Here is a 21,763-nt window from a genome sequence, read left to right as displayed (position 1 = left end):
GCTCTCTCGTCAGCCCGCGGACCTCCTCGCGCGCGTCCGAAAGCTGTCCCGGACCCGACCCGGATAGTCATCACCGTTGGGTCCGGATCATCCCCAAACATCTACAAAACGTCACCGTTTTCTTATTTGGACTCCCTAAATATTTTATTCGCAATCGTCCGATTGAGGGACCAGATAGCCTCTACCCTAATCCCTTTGCAATATAAATAGTGGGCAACCCTTGTTTTTAGGCCACTTGTCCCATCCATCCTCCTGCCCGCCGCCACCTACCTGCCTTCTCTCCACCCCGGGGTCCTCTCTATCCAAATCCACCCGAGCGCCTCCACCTTGATTTCAGCGCCGCCCAATCAAAGCCCTCCCATGGCTCCCCTCGACCCCTCCCTCCTCCTGGCCGAGGAGCCATCCCGCAGCCGCATCGAGCTCCTCCCCGAGCATCGCACCCGCGTCCAGCAGATGAGCGCCGCCCCTCTCCTTCCCGTGGTCTCCCCCTCCCTCTGGTTCTTTCTCTGTCACTCTTTGATTTTTTTTCTCTCTCGATCTTCTCCAGGAAATCCCGACGCCGGCAAGAAGCAGCTCCCACATCCCCGACTCCCTGCAACCTCCCGTTCGCGCTGTTTCTTGCCGGTGAGACCCCGCCGCCGCGCGCCCTGATTGATGCCCTCGCTGACCTCCCCTGCTCTCCCTCTCTCCTCGTTTGAACAGGAAGGAGCAGAACCACCCACATCCATGGCGCCATCCTTGCCTCATCTCGGCCGATGAATCTGAACGCCCAAGACCCCGTGCCAAGTCCCGCTGCCGACGCCTCTTACTTCGCGCCTGTAGCCACAGGAGCTCTTGCACCAGCCCTGCCGTCACCGCTCCACGCCAAGTCCCTCGCCGCAGCCGCACGCCTGAACCGCTCGAGCCATGCTCACGCTCGAGCACAGCCCCTGCACTACCTCGCATTGCGCGTCGTCGTAGTTGCGCCCGCACCCTATCCGTGCACCCACCACTGCAGCAGCCAAAGCATGCACAGCAGCACGCCCAGCTCGTCCACGCGCCTTGCATATCTCTGTTGCAGCTCCCGCCTCGCCGTGCTTCGCCGCCATGGCCACAGGATCTTGCCTGCGCACAGGCATGCGCTCGCCCCCTAGAAGCTCCCTCCCCCTTTTCCGCACCCCCGCCGGAGATCTACAGCCGCCGTTACCGTCGTCTTGTTCGCCGGCGTCGACGCCGAGCTCCACCATGCACTCACTGTGAATACAAGGCCTGGCCTTTGTGTTACTTCAAAAGAACTAGCGCCCTCCTTGGTGCAAGTACCCAGCAGCAGTCCAGGTGGTTAGCCATGCGCGCTCCCTCCAGGGAAGTCCTGGGTTCGAGTCCCAGGCGCCCTAGTTTTTGCTCTGTTTCTTTTCTTTTCCTTTACTGTTGCGCACGCACACACACACTTAGCGCTCACTTGGGCCAAGTCCTCCTGGGCCGCTGCAATCCGGCCCGTTCTTATTTTTTTTCCCAGTTTGTATTTTGGTTTTTTCCAATGCATTCTAATTTACTGAAATGCCACTGTTTTGCATTATTAATAACTAGATATGCATGCATCCAAATTAAACAAACTATATGTATAAAATGCTTAGAGTTTCATCTAGTTTCATCATATGAAACTTTCATCCATGTTAAAATGTTTAAATTTGTTGTTTGCATTAATTTGCATAAATGTCATGCTAAAATGGTTTATTTCATAACTAATTAACCGTAGCTCTGAATTATATAAATTATATATGTAAATGGGGTAGAAAAATGCCTAGTTTAACATGGTTCACTTTCTTTACATGTTTAACAACTCTAAAATATGGCTTAGGGCAGAACAGTACCAAATCTATAATATGCTCATGGGGTTTTACCGGAATTGTTGTTCGTTGTTTCCGGACTCATTTAAACTTGACTAGATAGGTAGTTTTACTTTGCTTCACCCTCTTGCCATGCTAACAACATTTATTCTTATTGGGTACATAAACGAGATCGAACTAAATCACTTGAATGTGGTGTTTCGTCAATATGCAACTCGTTGCATATTGAGCTCCATTTAATTTGTAGGATTGCTTGTGCACTTTGCCATGCCATGCCTCATTAAACCGGACATGCATCCTACTTGTTGTGCATCATGCCACGATTTTTTGGTGGTTATTTACTATGTTGTGTGCTTCTTTCCGGTGTTGCTTCTTCGGGTTGGTTCCAATAACGTCGTGTTGTGAAGATTCGTTCGACTACGTCCGTTTATCTTCTTCATGGACTCGTTCTTCTTCCTTGTGGGATTTCAGGCAAGATGACCATACACTCGAAATCACGTCTATCTTTGCTTGCTAGTTGCTCGCTCTTTTTGCTATGCCTATGCTGCGATACCTACCACTTGCTTATGATGCCTCCCATATTGTTAAGCCAAGCCTCTAACCCACCTTTTCCTAGCAAACCATTGTTTGGCTATGTTACCGCTTTGCTCAGCCCCTCCTATAGCGTTGTTAGTTGCAGGTGAAGATTGAAGTTTGTTCCTTGTTGGAACATGGAGATGTTGTTCCTTGTTGGAACATGTTTACTTGTTGGGATATCACAATACCTCTTATTTAATTAATGCATCTATATACTTGGTAAAGGGTGGAAGGCTCGGCCTTATGCCTGGTGTTTTGTTCCACTCTTGCCGCCCTAGTTTCCGTCATATCGGTGTTATGTTCCCGGATTTTGCGTTCCTTACGCGATTGGGTTATAATGGGAACCCCTTGACAGTTCGCCTTGAATAAAACTCCTCCAGCAAGGCCCAACATTGGTTTTACCATTCGCCACCTAGCCTTTTCTTTCCCTTGGGTTCTGCAGACTCAAGGGTCATCATTATTTTAACCCCCCCCCCCGGGCCAGTGCTCCTCTGAGTGTTGGTCTAAACTAGAGCCCCTTGCAGCGCCACCTCGGGGAAACTCGAGGGCTGGTTTTAGTTGTACGGACTGCTCATCTGAGTGTGCCCTCAGAACGAGATATGTGCAGCTCCTATCGGGATTTGTCGGCACATTCGAGCGGTGTTGCTGGACTTGTTTTACCATTGTCGAGGATGTCTTGTAACCGGGATTCCGAGCCTGATCGGGTCTTCCCGCTAGAAGGAATATCCTTGTTGACCGTGAGAGCTTGTGATGGGCTAAGTTGGGACACCCCTGCAGGAGTTTGAACTTTCGAAAGCCGTGCCCGCGGTTATGGGCAGATGGGAATTTGTTGAAGTCCGGTTGTATAAAACCTGAAGTTGATTTTAATTAAAACACATCAACAGCGTGTGTTACCGTGATGGTCTCTTCTCGGCGGGGTCCGGGAAGTGAACACGGTGTTGGAGTTATGCTTGACGTAGGTTGTTCTAGGATCACTTCTTGATCATAGTTGTTCGACCGTGCTTTGCCTTCTCTTCTCGCTCTCATTTGCGTATGTTAGCCACCATATATGCTAGTCGCTTGCTGCAGCTCCACCTCATACCTTTTACCTTACCTATGAGCTTAAATAGTCTTGATCATGAGGGTGTGAGATTGCTGATTCCCCATGACTCACAGATACTTCCAAAACCAGCTTGCAGGTGCCGATATTACCGAGCAGGTGTCGCAACCAAGCTCAAGGAGGAGCTCGATGAAGATCTTGTCCTTTATGTTGTTCCGTTTCCAGTTGATCAGTAGTGGAGCCCAGTCGGGACGATCGGGGATCTGTGTAGCTTTTAGGGTAGTCTTCTTTTGTTTTGGTTCCGTAGTCGGACCTTGATTGTATCTGGTTGATGTAATGCTTTATTCATGTAATTGTGTGAAGTGGTGATTGTAAGCCAACTATGTATCTTTTTCCCTTATGTATTACATGGGTTGTGTGAAGATTACCTCACTTGCGACATTGCTTTCAATGCGGTTTGCCTCTAAGTTGTGCTTCGACACGTGGGAGATATAGCCGCATCGAGGGCGTTATAGATATGTGCCAACCCAACAAACACCTTCGGAGATACCTTTAGAGCATCTTTATAAACACAAGGCATTCGTCTGGTATCCGGGAGTTGCATAATCTCATAGTCGAAGGAATATGTATTTGACATGAAGAAAGCAATAGCAATAAAACCGCATGATCAATATGCTACGCTAATAGATGGGTCTTGTCCATCACATCATTCTCCTAATGATGTGATCCCGTTCATAAAATGACAATACATGTCTATGGTTAGGAAACTTAACCATCTTTGATTAACAACCTAGTCTAGTAGAGGCTTACTAGGGACATAGTGTTTTGTCTATGTATCCACACATGTATCAAATTTTCGGTTAATACAATTCTAGCATGAATAATCAACATTTATCATGATATAAGGAAATATAAAATAACAACTTTATTATTGCCTCTAAGGCATATTTCCTTCAGTTGGGTCCCGCGTCGCTTCACCCTCCCCTCTTCGCCTTCGCTCCTAAGATGTCGGGCATGTCGTGGGCCCGGGGGCTACTGCAGGCATTCTGGGACCGGGGGTACCCAGACCTGTCTGCCTATGGCCCAGCGCATGGCTCCATCGACGGCCCGACATGGCCCAGCACCAAGAATTCGTGAGCAAGGCCCTTGCGAGGGGCCCCGCCTCACGAGCCAAACGACATCAAGGCCTCTCGACGAGCGGCCTCCCGAGGCTGCCTCCCAAGGAGCGGATATCTCTAGGATTGCACCCACCTCGCGAGGTGCGCGATCACATGATGCATGACGACCAGGACCAAGAGGGCGCCAGCGGGTGCAGGAGAGGATAGTTTCCTCTTTGGTGCTAGAAGGACAAAGCCATTATGCGTGTTCCCAAGGAATCCCCAAAGCTTACGTCTTCGGTGCAACAAGACCAAGACCACTGGCTCGGCAAGACGAAGGTCATCACCGAGCTCACTAGCGCGTCATCACGAGAAGCTCTGCAGGAAAATACCACCTTTAGTCAGGATAGGGTGAACTATTGTCCCCCTTCGAATTTGGCTGTTATGGTATACCTTCCCGCCTAAGCCATGAGGGAAGAGGATCGGGGCCAGTATATATATAGGCTAGTCTCCACCATAGAGAGGGATCGAATCCATTCACCCTCCAGAGCCCGTGCAAGGCCGCTCACCCATTGTACTAGTTCATCTTCATCCTCCTCGCGAGGCAATCCGCCACAAAGCAGGAGTATGGTTTTACACCGCAAGGTGGCCTGAACCTGGGTAAGCCACCATGTCCGATTCTTCTCCCTTCTTGGATGAGCACGACGGAGCATTGCCATGAGATAGCGAGCATCAAGCGGTAGCATAGCGAGGTTCTTCGTGCGCACCCCAGAGTTCGAACCTTTCTTGGGTCCACGGAGCCATGATTCTGACAGTGGTTGATCTGTCGGAAGCCTCACTGTACAACATCATCCACTCCAGCTGCCTTGCCCTAGAGCGCTTGCTGCTTGTTTTTGGAGAAGAAAATTGTATCTGTTGTCTCCAAATAAAGTCGCCTCACCTTGTAAGCATTGGAATTTGTTTTAAAGGACAGGAACTCATCATCGAAGATGTCCCTTCACTTCAAAGGTAGCTCCTTGATTATTGTTATGCACCTTTGCAAATAACTGTGAAATCTGAGCGTAAACTGGAGACCTTGGGTGTAATTCGTGATCCGTTTAAAGGTTAAAAGATGGTGTTTGGTTGTACACTTGTTTAGGGTAGAGGCGGCTTGGATATGTCCTCTTTACACAATTTTTAAATGGTAGAGGTGCTAGAATTGACCCTCATTCGTAGGGTAGAGGTGGCTTGCAGTGGGCTAGCAGTGATGATGAGAATGGATCAATGGAGGAGGGGTGGAGAGAAGAGCTAGGGTAACAAATTTTGCTTGGCCCTCATATTGGGAGTCATGATTGAATTAAAAGGTGGGGAAGATGATTCGTGCTAGGAAATAAATAATTATGCCATCTAGTACCGACCTTGTCGATCAATTTGTGATGCGGAGCATCCTATGATCATCCCCATGTACACTACGACTACTCCCCATGCCCCAAGAGGACATACGATGAGACCTCAACCATATGCCATTTTACGCAAGCTGAACTCGCTCCTCTCCGAACCATCACTTTCCACATATGAGACATGGCTACTACCTCAAATATATGTGCTATGCATGACAAGGAACAAAGAGGAAGACCATGGACAAGACAGCGAGGACACCAAGTGCGCAGAACAAGAGGAAGAGCTGCCAGGAAGCATCAGCTCTCGGACGTCCGACAGTCACCGGACATCTGACGCCTGGAGTCCACACCAGCCAGATGGACCAGCCAACGAAAGCTACAACGGTCGGACGACCGACCAAGGCCGGATGTCCTACGACCATCAGCCACCGGACGACCGACATCGTCCGGAAATCCGACGATGGCTATCCCGAGCCAAAACACCGGACGTCCGACAAATACCGGACGACCGAACCCTCACGAGCCACCGGACGTCTGGTACCTATTAGACGACCGATGCATGTATGTGTGTAGAGTATCGGGCCGAGGCCCATGTATCCCCCACTTACCCCTTCATGGCCCTAGACTATATATACTCCTCCACCTCCTCCTAGTTAGGGTTAGCAAAGGATTATCTCATTTTGTGAGAGAGCTTTGCTCATCGACTTGGTTACCTTCTCCTCAGAGATCGCGCCTCCTTGGAGAAGATCCCCCAAGCGGATTCAAGACCCCTTCATGGAAAGAACTCAAGACCTCCTCACGGAGAAGAACCGGTTACCCTTTGTATCGTCCTTTGTTGATCGCGGATCTTGTATCTCCTCTCGTGTTTCGAGGATCTAGCATATGTGTGACTACATCTCGTTGGTTTGAGTGTTTCTCTTGTGTTTTCCCTCGTGTTTCCCCTTGTGTTCCTCGTTGGTATCCGCTCCTTTCGTGAAAGATCGGCCATCTAGGGTTCCACCGTACATCAATTTGTTTCTGCCACACGCTAAGGAAATAATTAGGATAGGAAGGGATGCTACAAATAGGAGGCCAAGTACCGGTCGAGGGTGGAAAACTGATGGAAAATCTAGCAAAGATTTAATTTGTTGCTATAAATAATAAACAGATATGTTGATGCGGTAGGATGCATGTGCTGGGGATTTGTAATGACATGGCATGTTGCATGGCATAGGTAGTGAAGTGAGATGTGTGAATGTTGATTGTGAGGTGGATAGCTTGCATGTCAATAGAAATAAGATAGTGGGCATGAAGTATTTACATATTATAGATTTTTTTTGGAAAAGGTTCTAAATTAGCCGGATGATTTATTGGCTTTGTCAGCCATCTCCGGTGTTGTCCGATCCTATGCGATCATGTGGTGCGAGCGCATGTGTGCCCCCACGTGAAGCCAGCCCACTATCGCCAAGTTCGTGATCGGTGTTGGCCCCCTGTGACTACTTTTCTTAGACGATCCTTTTACACTTCGCACGCAATGCATGCTTAGTCAGGTAGCAAAACATGCAATGGTACAAAACATGCAAAACATGGAATGTCCATCTTCTGGATGATTGATCGTGGGTGTTGGTTACATTTGGTACTAGAAATATAGAAAGTCGATGGAGTCCATGTTGTTTGGATGTAGCGCTACAAGTAACACGTTGTGGCAATACCATCAATGCAGCCATGTCATCATCTCAACACTGCCATGACAATAAAACACGTTGTCGCATCATCGTTGAAGCAGTCGGACCTCTGTCGTAGCATCACCGCAGTTGTCGAAGCACTATGCTGCATCGCCATGCTGGTAAAGCATGTTGTCGTATCATCATCGCGACCATTGAAGTACCCTGCTACCCGTGATCTGCGTTGGGATTTTCCCCGAAGTGGAGAGGAGATGCAGCATAGTAGACATAAGTATTTCCCTCAGTGAGAACCAAGGTATCAATTCAGTAGGAGAATCTCACAAAGCCTCGTGAAGAACACCTGCACACACAAAAGCAAATACTTGCACCCAACATGGGCAAGAGTGTTTTCAATCCCCTTGAACTCGTTACTTGCAAGGAACAAATCTTGTATAGGTAGATAGATAAATTGCAAAACAAAATAAAAGATCAAAAATTGCAACAAGAATATTTTGGGATTTTATATATATGATAAAAGTAGACTAGGGGCCATAGTTTTCATTAGAGGCTTCTCTCTCGAGCACATAACATATGGTGGCTGAACAAATTACTGTTGGGCAATTGATAGACAAGTGCATAGTTGTGACAATTTTCAAGGCAATGATCATGTATACAGGTATCACACCCGAGACAAGTAGATCCACTCCTACCTGCATCCACTACTATTACTCCACCCATCGACTGGTATCTAGCATGCATCTAGGGTATTAAGTTCATGAAATCATAGTAACACCTTAAGCAAGATGACATGATGTAAACAAAGTAAACCCAATCAATACAAATAAACCCAGTCATTTTACCCCTAATGGCCACAATACAAATATGTGTCTTGTCCCCTACTGTCACTGGGATATAGAGCACCTTAAGATTGAACCCATTATAAAGCACCTATCCCACTAAAGATAAATCAATCTATTCGGGCAAACCAAACGGATAGAACGAAGAGAAATACAATGCTATAACAATCATGCATAATAAAGTTCAGAAAATACTCCATTACTTATCATAAATATTCATATCATAAACCCAATATTCATCGAATCCCAACAAACACACCGCAAAATAAGATTACATCAGATAGAACTCCAAGAACATCGAGGAGAACATTATATTGAAGATCAAAGAGAGAGAAGAAGCCATCTAGGTACTGCCTGTGGATCCGTGGGTCTATGGTGTATAAGCCCTCCATTACTCACGCATCATCGGAGGGCGGCAAGGATGATAAAGAAGCCCTCCATGATCGATACCGACAGAGTACCGAAAAAGGCCTCCAGATGGGATCACAGAAGAACAGAAACTTGCGGCGATGAAAAAGGTGTTTTGGGTGGATCTCTATTGGTTTCCCGACTTTAGAGAATTTATAGAGGTGGAATTAGGTCAGGCGTAACCAAGAGGGCCCACAAGGCAACAGGGCGCCTGTCGGCGTCCTGGGAACGGGGCTACCCAGACTTGCCTGCCTGCAGCCCATGGCATGGCTCCACCAGCGGCCTGGTACGGCCCAGCATCTGCGGCAACAACTCAAGACCCTAGTGAGGGTCCATGCCTCACGAGGCGGGCGACGCCAAGACCTCCCTGGGGGCAGCCTCACTAGGCTAGCTCCCGAGGAGCGGAGATATCTATGCAAGGGGCACCTCGCGAGGTTCACGTGATGTGAGCCATGACAACCAAGGCCAGGCGGGTGCCAGCGGGCGCAGTGTACCAGTTTCCTCTTTGGTGCGAAAGAGGCAGACATAGGCGAGGATTCCCGAGGCATCAGGCAAAGGTTTCCTTATCGGTGCAACCAGACCAAGGCCAGCAGGAAGGCAGGACGGAGGTCACCGCGGAGCCCACAGCAGCGTCACCACCAGAGTCTTTGGCAGGCGAAGACCACCTTTTGTCAGGATAGCTTGTACTGGTTGTCCCCCTTCAAACCTGCCGTTGTTGGATCCCTTCCCGCCTAACATTTGGGAAGAGGACCGGGGCCTCTATAAATAGGGCTAGCCACCACCATCGCAAGGGACAGATCATTCGGACCATCCTCACACACACCAGCTCATCACAAGAACACCTCTCCTCAGGAGGCAGTTCATCCATTGTACTAGTTCATCCCTAGCCCAGGAGGCAATCCATCACCACCACACTGGAGTAGGGTATTACACCACAACGGTGGCCTGAACCAGTATAAACCTCTGTGTCCCGTGTTCCTTGGGTTCGTAGAGCTAGGCCGTGGGATTGACGAGCGAGCGAGCTAGAGAGGAGGAATACTTCATGCACACCCCAGTGTTCGAACCTCAAGGGTTAGCGGAAACCCACGAATCCGACATTTGGCGTGCCAGGTAGGGGTGCGCCAAACCTTCGCCTCTCCGCTTGCTTCGTCCTGCTCCCATGGCAAACGCCACTCCTCCGATTGGGCCGGCGGGCACCTGCGGATGCGTCGCGGGCATCCGGGACTTCACCCTCGCTTTGCGGCAAGTGTGGTGGCCGCGCAAGTTCAAGCCAAAGATGTCGCCTTGCTATGACAGCACGGCAGATCCAGCGGCCTTCCTGTAGGCGTACGAGGAGGCCGTTCTCGAAGCCGGAGGCGACGACCAGGTCATGGCCAACTGCTTCCCCATGGCCCTGGTCGGCGTGCCGCGCGCCTGGCAGGTCAGTCTGCCAGGATCCTCAGTAGCCTCATGGGAGGAGCTGTGCGGTCTCTTCGCCGCGCGCTTCGCGGCACAGGCGCCCCCTGCCGTGGTAGCCCTCCTTGGTGGTTCGCGGGCGCCATCCTCAGATCGCCACACCAAGCAGTTCGTCTGCCAGATGGGCGTTGCACGTGTGTAGCAGGGGGCTCCCTCAGGATGTGCGGCACCCCAGGCCGACCTCACCTTCAGCTCGGAGGACCACCCAGCAATCATCACAGGCGCGGGCGCGCTCCCAATGCTCTGCACACCCACCATCTGCAACGTGGCTGTGACCAAGACCCTCATCGACGGCGGAGCTAGCCTCAATGTGCTCTCCGTGGAAGCTTTTGATTTGCTTCACGTACCATACGGCTGGCTCTGGCTCAGCAAGCCTTTCTCCGGAGTCGGCATCGGTTCCACCAGCCCCCTGGGGCAAATACGCCTCCCGGTCACCTTCGATACCTGCAACAACTACCGCACCGAGCTGGTCGACTTCTACATCGCCCGCATCAGCCTCCCGTACAACGCCATCCTCGGGTGCCCTGCCCTAGCTCAGTTCATGGCAATGACCCATCCAGCCTACAACCTCATGAAGATGTCGGGGAGCAGCGGCGTTCTCACCATGGCCGGGGACAACAAGGAAGCCATGACGGCTCTCAAGCTTGCCTTCAAGGCCGCCGCGGTAGCGCGCCCGGCCGACGGAGCCACCCCAGGGGCTAAGGGGGCCGCGCCAGCAAAAAAGAAGCAGATGTTTACTCAAGATCAGGCTGAAACCAAGCAAGTGTCGGTCGAGGGGGACGGGGCCTTGGGAGCCACTTTCACCATAGGCGCCAACCTCGACCCTGACCAAGAAGAGGCACTGGTGAAGTTCCTATGTGCGAACAAGGAGGTATTCTCCTAGGAGCCCAAGCAGCTGGTGGGGTCCCGAGGAGGGTAATCGAGCATCACTTAAGGGTGTGCCCCAATGTGCATTGTGTGAAGCAGAAGACACGACGACAGTCCATATAGAAGCAGTCCTTCATCATCCAGGAAACCCGCACGCTACAAGATGCGGGTGTCATCCGCAGGGTCCGGTACCCAGAGTGGGTGGCGAACCCCGTCGTTGTGCCCAAGAAAGGCAGGAAGGAATGTATGTGCGTCGACTTCACCAACCTCAGCAAAGCCTGCCCTCAAGACCCGTTCCTGCTTCCGCGCATCGACCAGATCGTCGACTCCATCGCCGAGTGTGACCTGCTGTGTTTTCTAGATGCTTTCTCGGGTTATCACCAGATCAAGATGGCAGTGGAGGACGTGGAGAAGACGGCCTTCCTGACCCCGTGTGGGGTATACTGCTACACATGCATGCCGTTCGGACTGCTCAACGCTGGGGCGACTTTTCAGTGCCTGATGCACATCGCCCTGGGCCAGCAGTTTGGGAGGAACGCTGAGGCCTACGTCGACGACATCATGGTAAAGTCTCGGGAGGCGAGGACACTCATTCAAGACTTGGAGGAGACTTTCGCCAGCCTGCGCCAGGTGGACCTGCGGCTCAATCCGGAGAAGTGCATGTTTGGTGCCCCTTCCGGCAAGCTGTTGGGTTTCCTCGTATCACACAGGGGGATTGAGGCGAATCCAGAGAGGGTCAAGGCAATAGAAGACATGAGCCCGCCGCAAACCCTCAAGGAAATGCAAAAGCTTGTGGGGTGCGTGACCTCACTGGGGCGCTTCATCTCTATGCTCGGGGAGCGCGCCCAGCCGTTCTTCAAGCTGATGAAGAAGAAGGGCCCGTTCGAGTGGACCCCGGAGGCCGACCTGGCATTTCAAGACCTCAAGAGGTACCTGGCCAGCCCACTGGTGATGGTAGCACCTCGTCCCCTCGAGCCTCTGGTGCTCTATCTGGCCGCCATGCCTCACTCCGCCAGCGCGGCACTGGTGGCTGTCCGGGAGGAGCGCTAGGTCAAGAGCCCACCGCGCAATGTCGCACCTTCAGCAAGGGCGAGGCGGCACCAAGACGGCACCACTAGAGCCGTAACGATGCCAGCGGATGATCAGGCCCAACAAGACGGCGGTCCTGGGCCAGTGGAGGCCCCAATGGGTGACCAAACTCCTAAGGTCCCTCCATCTCAGCAGGCATCCCAACCTCCGGAGACTTCGGGTTTCGTCGACGCTCCCGCCCTCGTCGAGCACCCGGTGTACTTCGTCCGCACGGTGCTACGGGATGCAAGGGCACGATACCCCATGCCATAGAAGCTCCTACTCACGCTCCTAGTGGCCTCACAAAAGTTACGTCATTATTTCCAAGGCCACCCAATTAGGGTCGTCTCAGCCTACCCATTGGAGAGGGTGCTCCAGAGTCCCAACGATGCGGGAAGAGTTTCTGAGTGGAACATAGAGCTGCAGGAGTTTCAGCTGGAGTTTAGCACAACCAGGTGTTGGGATCTATGGTAGGGTGCGTCGACTGCAAATTAAAATTTCCTACGTGCAGAACAACCAAGAACATGCTACGGGAGATGGAACACAGTTCGTTACCACTAGACGCGCAGTGCCGTGCAGCGGAAGAAGAGTTGGGGCAGCGCGTCCGCGGGGATCGTCTCCTCCACGTCCGATCTCCCTCGTACAACCGGTGGTCGGTTCCCATGTACAGGTTCGCTGGAGCAGCGCAAGTGCACCGCCTCTAAGGGTATCCGCGCGTGCAGGAGGAACATCGTGCGGCGGACTGCTAGGTCCGATCACACAACCGGCGGCGAGTGGAGGTGTCTATTCGCAACACATGCAAACCCTAGTGACAGCGCCGAAGCGATCAGCCTGTGAGTGTGTGGCACCTCCACTATATATAGGCGTCCGTCGCAGGCTCAACACTTGGGCCTCGCACGGACCCTAAAGCCCATAAGTCTACTCGGCCACAATCCGAATACAGTTCAGATCACATCAGACCAGTGTCCTCGAATCCGACCTCGTAGGTTCCTTCCCTTAAGTGCGCGACCCCTTAGGTTCAAGTCGGCTTGGTCACAGTTTGGATCACCTCCGAACTGCACGTTGGTAGAGGCCTCTAGCAAGGCATGCCGAACACCAAGCAGACTATGAAGCTGGTTAGCGAACCTGTACATCACACTTCCATTCCTTTTGCCACACGATATATGTTGTCGAGCTCAAGGCGAGTCTGTCATCCTTGTGCTAGCCTGACCTCTTTCTCGTTCCAGTGATGCCGACCACTATCCAGATTATCTCATAATCCTTGTCGCATGGCCATGCTTATCCCAGAGTATATCTCTCCTGGTCGGAGGGGAAAATCCCATCTTGCTCACCATGTCTCGCAGCATGGGTCTGGACAAGCCTGAAACCTACCTTTGTAACTACCCAGTCACGGAGTAGCGTTTGTTCGGCCCAAAGCAAGTCTGTCACCATCCCGAGTACATGCGTCAGCTCAGGTCTTAGGACATAGAACATATGTTGTACTAGAGACTCACAGATGACATATCGATGCATCTCATAGTTGGGTCTGTCCGACTCGGACCTTATCTCGACTCGGATCTGACTACGTCGAATCTGACCAGATCCTTCCAAGTCCATATTATCTGGTTAGCATCCAATGCTCCATGGCTAGTGAGACCAAGCCATCAACTGTGTCATATGCTAGTCTAGTTGGCTGCGCGTCCACATAGCCCTTTCGACTAGGGACCTTTTAGGACAGTCGCCATACAATGCATAGTCCCATAAACAAGTCACGTACTTGCCGATACACATCATTGATAATGTCCAAGGACTATCTTTATTCACAAACACATAGGAAATATCATCATACATGATTGCCTCTGGGGCATATCTCCAACACCAGGGTCATCAAGGGAGCTGCCCTTGCCGACTTCGTGGCAGAATGGACCGACGCTCCGGAACCCGAAGCGGGCGAGAAGTGATCCCTCTCACCAGGAAGTGAAGCGCCAGATGGTCGGGTCATGTACTTCGACGGTGCTTTCGCACGCCAGGGCGTGGGGGCTGGCGCCGTGCTCATCTCGCCCACTCAAGACAGGCTATATTACGCCGTGCAGCTCTGCTTCCAGCAAGGCGAGAAGGTCTCCAACAACATCATGGAATACGAGGGGTTGATCACCAGCCTCAAGGCCGCAGCAGCCTTGGGGCTGAAGCGTCTCACCATCAAGGGCGACTCTCAGCTCCTCGTTAACTTCTCCAATAAGGTGTATGAGCCAAAGGACGAGCACATGGAGTCATACCTCGCGGAGGTATGCAAGATGGAGAAGCAGTTCTTGGGCCTAGAATTGCAGCATGTACCCCGCGGCACAAAAAAGGAAGCCGACGACATCGCCAAGAGGGCATCCAAGCGTCAGCCTTAGGAGCCAGGCGTCTTCGAGGAGCGACTTTTCAAGCCTTTTGTGGCCCCTCCGGCCGCGGAGCCAACACCGCCTCGAGAGGAGCTTCCCCTGCCACCAGCCTCAGGAGCCCCTGCCTGTGGTCCGACCTCAGGAGCGCGTCTGCTCCTCGTGCTCGAGCCATAGGAAGGATGTTGGACCGAAGAGTTCAAGGCATACCTCGGGCAAGGAACACCGCGGAGAAGGAGGAAGATGAAGAGCGTGTGGCCCGGCAGGCTATGGCGTACTGCATCCAGGATGGTGAGTTATACAGAAAGCGACCAAATGATATTTCCTTGCGATGCATCTCCAGGAAACAGGGGTGCGAGCTGCTAGTTTACATACATGGAGGAGATTGCGGGCATCACTCATCGTGGCGGACCCTGGTGGGCAAGGCATTCTGCAGCGGGTTCTACTGGCCCACGACACTTACCGACGCAACCGAGCTGGTGAGATCCTGCGAGGCCCTCCAATTCCATGCCGAGCAAATTCACCAGCCTGCTCAGGGCCTCTAGACTATCTCACTCTCGTGGTCGTTCGCTGGCTGGAGGCTGGATATCTTGGGTCCATTCCCTCGAGTGCCTGGGGGTTATCACTACCTCTACGTCGCCATCGACAAGTACAGCAAATGGGCGGAGGTGGAAGCTGTCCGCACCATCCCCACAGGCTCCGCAATCAAGTTCATCAAGGGCCTCGTGAGTTGGTTTGGGGTTCCTAACCGCATCATCACCTACAACGGCTCGCAGTTCACTAGCAATCTTTTCAAGACGTATTGTGCTAACCTTGGAACACAGATATGCTATGCCTCAGTGGCGCACCCTAGGAGCAATGGCCAAGCCGAGCGCGCCAATGCAGAGGTCTTGAGAGGCCTCAAGACCAGGACCTTCAAGAAGAAGCTCGAGGCTTGCGGTAGGGGCTAGCACGACGAGCTCCAGTCCATGTTGTGGATCCGAAGCCAACAGGCGAGACCTCGTTCTTCCTTGTCTACGGATCTGAAGCGGTTCTCCCTCACGAGCTTAGGCATCGCCCCGCCTGGGTCCTGGCGTTCGATGAGGCATGTCAGGATTCCATGCAGGGGATGGACCTCGTGCTGGGGGAGGAACGCTGCCGCCAGGCCTCGCTCCGGGCAGCAAGATACCAACAGGCGATGCGACGGTATCACTGCCGCAGCGTCCGCCCTAGGACGATCGAGGTGGATGATCTCGTCCTGAGGCGGGTGCTCTCCAGGGAAGGGTTGCATAAGCTCTCACCCTTGTGGGAGGGCCCGTTTAGGATAGCCCGCATCTCTAGGCCTGGCGCCGCACGCCTGGAGATGCAGGACGGGATCCCCATCCAGAACGCCTGGAACATCCAGCATCTCCAGAAGTTCTACCCATGAAGCAAGGCCCAGCGCCTGTGAAGGTCTCCGCTCGTGACACTCTCACATAAAAATGAATGGGGTTGTACACGACCCGGAGTCTCCGAAGTGCCGCCCTCGGGCCTCGGGGGCTCCCTCCAACGTCCTAATGGCAGCACTTAGCTCCGCGCTGGTGAGAAGACTAGACTAGGTGCCAAACGCAGCCGTTCATTTGCTTTCCGTAGTTGGCTTGCAACCTTTTTAATGGAATTTGAAGTTCTGGCGTTTCTCGATTTTCTTGGTTGAGTCCCTTCTTCTCTCTGTTTCTTTGCTCCGTTCTTGCTTTGCGCCAGCGAGGACGGTAGTTGCCCGGCGCTCCCCCTCACACGCCTCGCGCTGGGGCTAGGCAGGTGTGTGCGTGCGCTGGGCTGACCCGGTCACGGCACACCTCACCAAAGCCCTGTCGCTCCAGAGCTTCGGCTCCCATGACCATCGTGAGGCACCCTCGATTGAGCTCGTGATCAGCGCACCCTTTTGAGTGTTGGAGATATGCCCTAGAGGCAATCATGTATGATGATATTTCCTATGTGTTTATGAATAAAGATAGTCCTTGGACATTATCAATGATGTGTATCAGCAAGTACGTGACTTGTTTGTGGGACTATGCATTGTATGATGACTATCCTAAAAGGTCCATAGTCAAAAGGGCTGTGTGGACGCGCAGCCAACTAGGCTAGAATATAACACGGTCGATGGCTTGGTCTCACTAGCCATGGAGCATTGGATGCTAACCGGATAATATGGACTTGGAAGGATCTAGTCGGATTCGACGTAGTCGGATCCAAGTCGAGATAAGGTCCAAGTCGGACAGACCCAACTATGTGACGTAGCGATATGTTATCTGTGAGTCGAGTACAACATATGTTCTATGTCCTAAGACTTGAGCTGACGCATGTACTCGGGATGGTGACAGACTTGCTTTGGGCCGACCAAACGCTACTCCGTAACTAGGTAGTTATAACGGTAGGTTTCGGGTTTGTCCAGAACCATGCTGCGAGACGTGGTCGAGCAAGACGAGATTTTCCCCTCCGATTAGGAGAGATATACTCTGGGCCCCTCGTGTGATCCGACCAGGATAAGCATGGCCATGCGACAAGGATTATGAGATAATCCAGTTTGTGGTCGGCATCACTGGAACGAGAAAGAGGTCGGGCTAGCACAAGGGTGACAGACTCGCCTTGAGCCCGACAACATATATCATGTGGCAAAAGGAATGGAAGTATGATGTACAGGTTCGCCTAACCAGCTTCATAGTCTGTTTGGTGTTCGGCATGCCTTGCTAGAGGCTGCTACCAGCTGTGTAGTTTGGAGGTGATCCGAACTGCGACCAAGCCGGCTTGAACATAAGGGGTCACATGCTTAAGGGAAGGAACCTATGAGGTCGGATCCGAGGACACTGGTCGGATGTGATCCAAGCTGTATACGGATTGTGGCCGAGTAGACTTATGGGCTTTAGGGTCCGTGCAAGGCCCAAGTGTTGAGCCTGCGACGGACGCCTATATAAAGTGGAGGTGCCGCACAATCACGCGATTTTATCGCTTCGGCGCTGTCACTAGGTTTTGCATGTGTTGCGAATAGACACCTCCACTCGCCGCCAGTTGTGTGATCGGACCTAGCAGTCCACCGCACGATGTTCCTCCTGCACGCGCGGATACTGTTAGAGGCGGTGCACTTGCGCCGCTCTGGCGAACCTGTACATGGGAACCGACTACCAGCTGTACGAGGGAGATCAGACGAGGAGGAGATGATCCACGCGGACGCGCTGCCCCAACTCTTCTTCCGCTGCACGGCACTGCGCGACTAGTGGTAATGAACTGTGATCCATCTCCCATAGCATGTTCCTGGTTGTTCTGCGTGTAGGAAAATTTTAATTTGCAGTTGACGCACCCTACCGTAGAACACAATACTGAGTCCATGCCCCACGGGTACCGCAGCGTGGTGCGCTAGGCCATGATCAGCCTATGCCTGGGGCCTCGTGCAAGGAAGGATAAGGATTTCCTAATTAATTTTTGCAGCTGTGCGTGTCTCCCAAGGGCAGCGGCTCTCGAGTTGGCAGTTGGGAAGCCTCACCATATGCCAGGAGGCGCGCACCCTCGCGAGGTGGAAGCTACCTCGAATGTGTCAAGCTAAGTTATCCCTCTATGCCTACATAGAGCATAGATGCCACAACACAACAGAGAAATGATAAACATAACATGAGCGGCACAAGAATTATGGTTCATTACACGCCCATGCAGGGCCCCATACTTATTTCTTAGAATGCAGGAAAAAATAAAAGGACAAGCAATAGCGGCGCACGCCCGCAACATCTCATGAGGGCTGCTCCCAGTGCCTCCCCCCGGACTCAGCCGGAGTCCTCTTCGCGCTTCACCGGGGTGCAGCGGCGGGACGAACCGCCGACATCCTCGTAGCGAGCCCGGCAGTGTGGTGATTGGTCATAACCACAGCTGTTGGAGCTTTCTCCGAAGGAGGAGCTACCGCCGCCAGACAGGCCACGGCCGTCGCCAAGGGAGAGCCCCCCTTCGGTGTCGTCGCAGCCATCGACAAGACCCATCTTGTCGTCACCGTCGCTATCCTCAGGGCAGCACCCTGCACGGCGGCCATCCTCCCCAAAAACCTTCACGTAGAGGGTCGCGACACCATCGTACTTGAAGTGGAGGGTGCACCTCTTGCCCAGGCCACGCGCACGAGCGAACGTCTGCCAGCCGCGGGCCAGGACGGTGTTGCCCGCAGCGGAAACCTACACCACAGCCCACAAGGCCTTGCTGCAGCAGCCATCAGCTTGCAGCCAGAAGCCATCGAGATCTACGGCTGGCAGCTCACCGGTGTAGGACCGCAGGAGCTGGAGCCAAGTGCCGGCTAGCTGCTCCGACAACACAATGAACTCCGGGAGCACTTCCGCCAAGCGCGGACGAGGGGACCGGGCAACCGCGGCGCGCCTCCCCTCGATGCAAGGGCTGCCTCGCCGAGAACAGCCCCTACCACAGGAGGAGGCACCACCGCGGCCGCTAGGGACGATGCCGTCGGTTCCCGAGGGAGTACGCCCGCGGCCCAGAGCATGCTTGCGGGGACGGTCGCGCCCCCTCTTGGGCGGTGGCGAGTCGGACCCATCCTGACGTGCCTTCCCCTTCTCTGTGGCTGAGAACCTCTTCGTCGGAGCCATGGGCTTCGCGGCCAGATGACAAAGTAAGGAGGAAGAAGAAGAAGCAGGCAGAATGGAGGAAGGGATGAGCGACGGGGCTCTGCACCCCTCCTCATTTATAGCCAGAGGGAGGCCAACCGCTGGCCTCCATGATCACAGGTAATGATGGTTTTCCTCTGCATGCAGCAGGGACTTGTCAAGTCAAATGGATATCAAGGCAGCGTGGGGAAGCGGAGGCGCCCACGTCTCGTCAATCGCCACGCGGAGACCAAGGCCGCAGGCGGTTGGAGCCCGTGGCGCTCCGCACTTGCCCCTTGGCTTCGCCTCAAAGCCAAGTTCGAGCGCGCCTTTGGCCCGGGGGCTACTGTCGGTGTCCTGGGAACAGGGGTACCCAGACTTGCCTGCTTGCGGCCCATGGCGTGGCTCCACTAGCGGCCTGGTACGGCCCAGCATCTGCAGCAACAACTCAAGACCCTCACGAGGGGCCAAGCCTCACAAGGCCGGCGACGCCAAGACCTCCCTGGGGGCGGCCTCACTAGGCTGGCTCCCGCGGAGCAGAGATATCTATGCAAGGGGCACCTCGCGAGGTTTACGTGACATGAGCCATGATGACCAAGGCTAGGCGGGTGCTAGCGGGAGCGGTGTACTAGTTTCCTCTTTGGTGCTAAAGAGGCAGACGCAGGCGAGGAGTCCCGAGGCATCAGGCAAAGGTTTCCTTATCGGTGCAACAATACCAAGGCTAGTAGGATGGTAGAACAGAGGTCACCACGGAGCCCACAGCCGCGTCACCACCAGAGTCTTTGGCAGGCGAAGACCACCTTTTGTCAGGATAGCTTGTACTAGTTGTCCCCCTTCAAACCTAGTCGTTGTTGGATCCCTTCCCGCCTAACATTTGGGAAGAGGACCAGGGCCTCTATAAATAGGGCTAGCCACCACCACAGTAAGGGATGGATCATTCGGACCATCCTCACACACACCAGCTCATTGAGCTCAAGAACACCTCTCCTCAGGAGGCAGTTCATCCATTGTACTAGTTCATCTCTAGCCCACGAGGCAATCCATCACCACCACACTGGAGTAGGGTATTACACCACAACGGTGGCCCTAACCAGTATAACCTCTGTGTCCTGTGTTCCTTGGGTTCGTAGAGCTAGGCCATGGGATCGACGAGCGAGGGAGCTAGAGAGGAGGAATACTTCGTGTGCACCCCAGTGTTCAAACCTCAAGGGTTAGCCGGAATCCACGAATCCGACAGCGCCCTCCCCCCCCCTAGGGAGAGCCCTATTACCTTGTTGTCTCCTTGCTTACTATTTGGTCTCCTCCTGATAGAGGCAAAGGTGTCCCATCTTTCAATGAGATGGTGGCTATCGTTTATGGTGGAGTAGACTTTGACGATCCGACTACGAATGTGCGAGGACATCACGCCTTAGCAATCGCTAAACCAACTCCGACAGGTTATTGACCACGCCGGAGCACGATCAACCTAACCATGAGGGTCTATTTCCTGCAAGCAAACGAAGAACAAGCAAGAAACTGAAATTGCAATCTGGATATTGCGAATTAAAGAGGAAAGGTTTATGGATCAAGTGCGGTTCGGTGACGCCTTGGTCTGGTCGTTGAACACAAACGAAGTACGCGACGTTGCAACTATGGCAAACTTTTAATCTAAACAAAACACTAATTCTAAACAATACCCTAAGGGTTGTATATATGGAGGAAGGGGGAATTTTGTGGCCCTTGGAGGAGGGGTCCGAAACCAACCCTAACTCTTATTTCCCCACACATACAAACTCTAAAAACAACCTATACTTGAGTATTTCGAAACTACATGGCCCTGGCCCAATAATAAGGTGAGGCGGCACCTATAATAGCCTCTAGACGAAATTTATGAAGTGGCATTTTGTATATTTCGTCCATGTCCTTGTAGGTCATCATGGAGGCTTCAAAGTGCTCAAATATGCACTAGAAATGCCATTCTGGATCCCTTCACGTGCGCGTTCATGTCCATGCTTGATCCTGCTCCATTGTTGATCCCTCTTGTCCGTGCTAGGCCCTCCATTAGTAATCAACACAAATGTATTGAATTTAGGCAGCAGCATATTCTCATGAACATCAGATTTTTACCAAGAAATGAAAGTACATGGTAATTCAATTGGCGTGCGCGAGCTCTAGTAATTGGTCCAGTATGTATAGCAGTAGGGGCTGTGGGTGTAACAATGGTATTGATGTCCTCATCATCCTCCCCTTCTTAAAATGAAGTCATGCTCAACGGAATCTCATCTTCCTCACCCAAATAAGGCTTCAAATCTGCAATGTTAAAAGTGGGAGCAACCCCAAAATCTGAGGCAGCTCAAGTTTATATGCATTATCATTTATTTTCTCTAACACCTTAAAAGGACCATATGCTCGTGGCATTAGCTTTGATTTGTGCAAATCAGGAAATCTATCATTACACAAATGTAACCAAACAAGATCTCCAGGTGCAAACACAACACGTTTTCTACCCTTATCTCTAGCAATTTTATATTTACCATTCATATGCTCAATGTTCTCCTTACTTAACTCATGCATTTTTAAGATCAATTCAGCGCATTGTTTAGCATGAAAATTAACCTTCTCC

The sequence above is a fragment of the Triticum dicoccoides genome, chromosome 7A (genome assembly GCF_002162155.2).
Source record: "Triticum dicoccoides isolate Atlit2015 ecotype Zavitan chromosome 7A, WEW_v2.0, whole genome shotgun sequence".
In the NCBI taxonomy this organism is placed as follows: Eukaryota; Viridiplantae; Streptophyta; class Magnoliopsida; order Poales; family Poaceae; genus Triticum; species Triticum dicoccoides.
The sequence above is the reverse complement of the archived record's forward strand: the minus strand, read 5'-3'. Positions refer to the sequence as shown.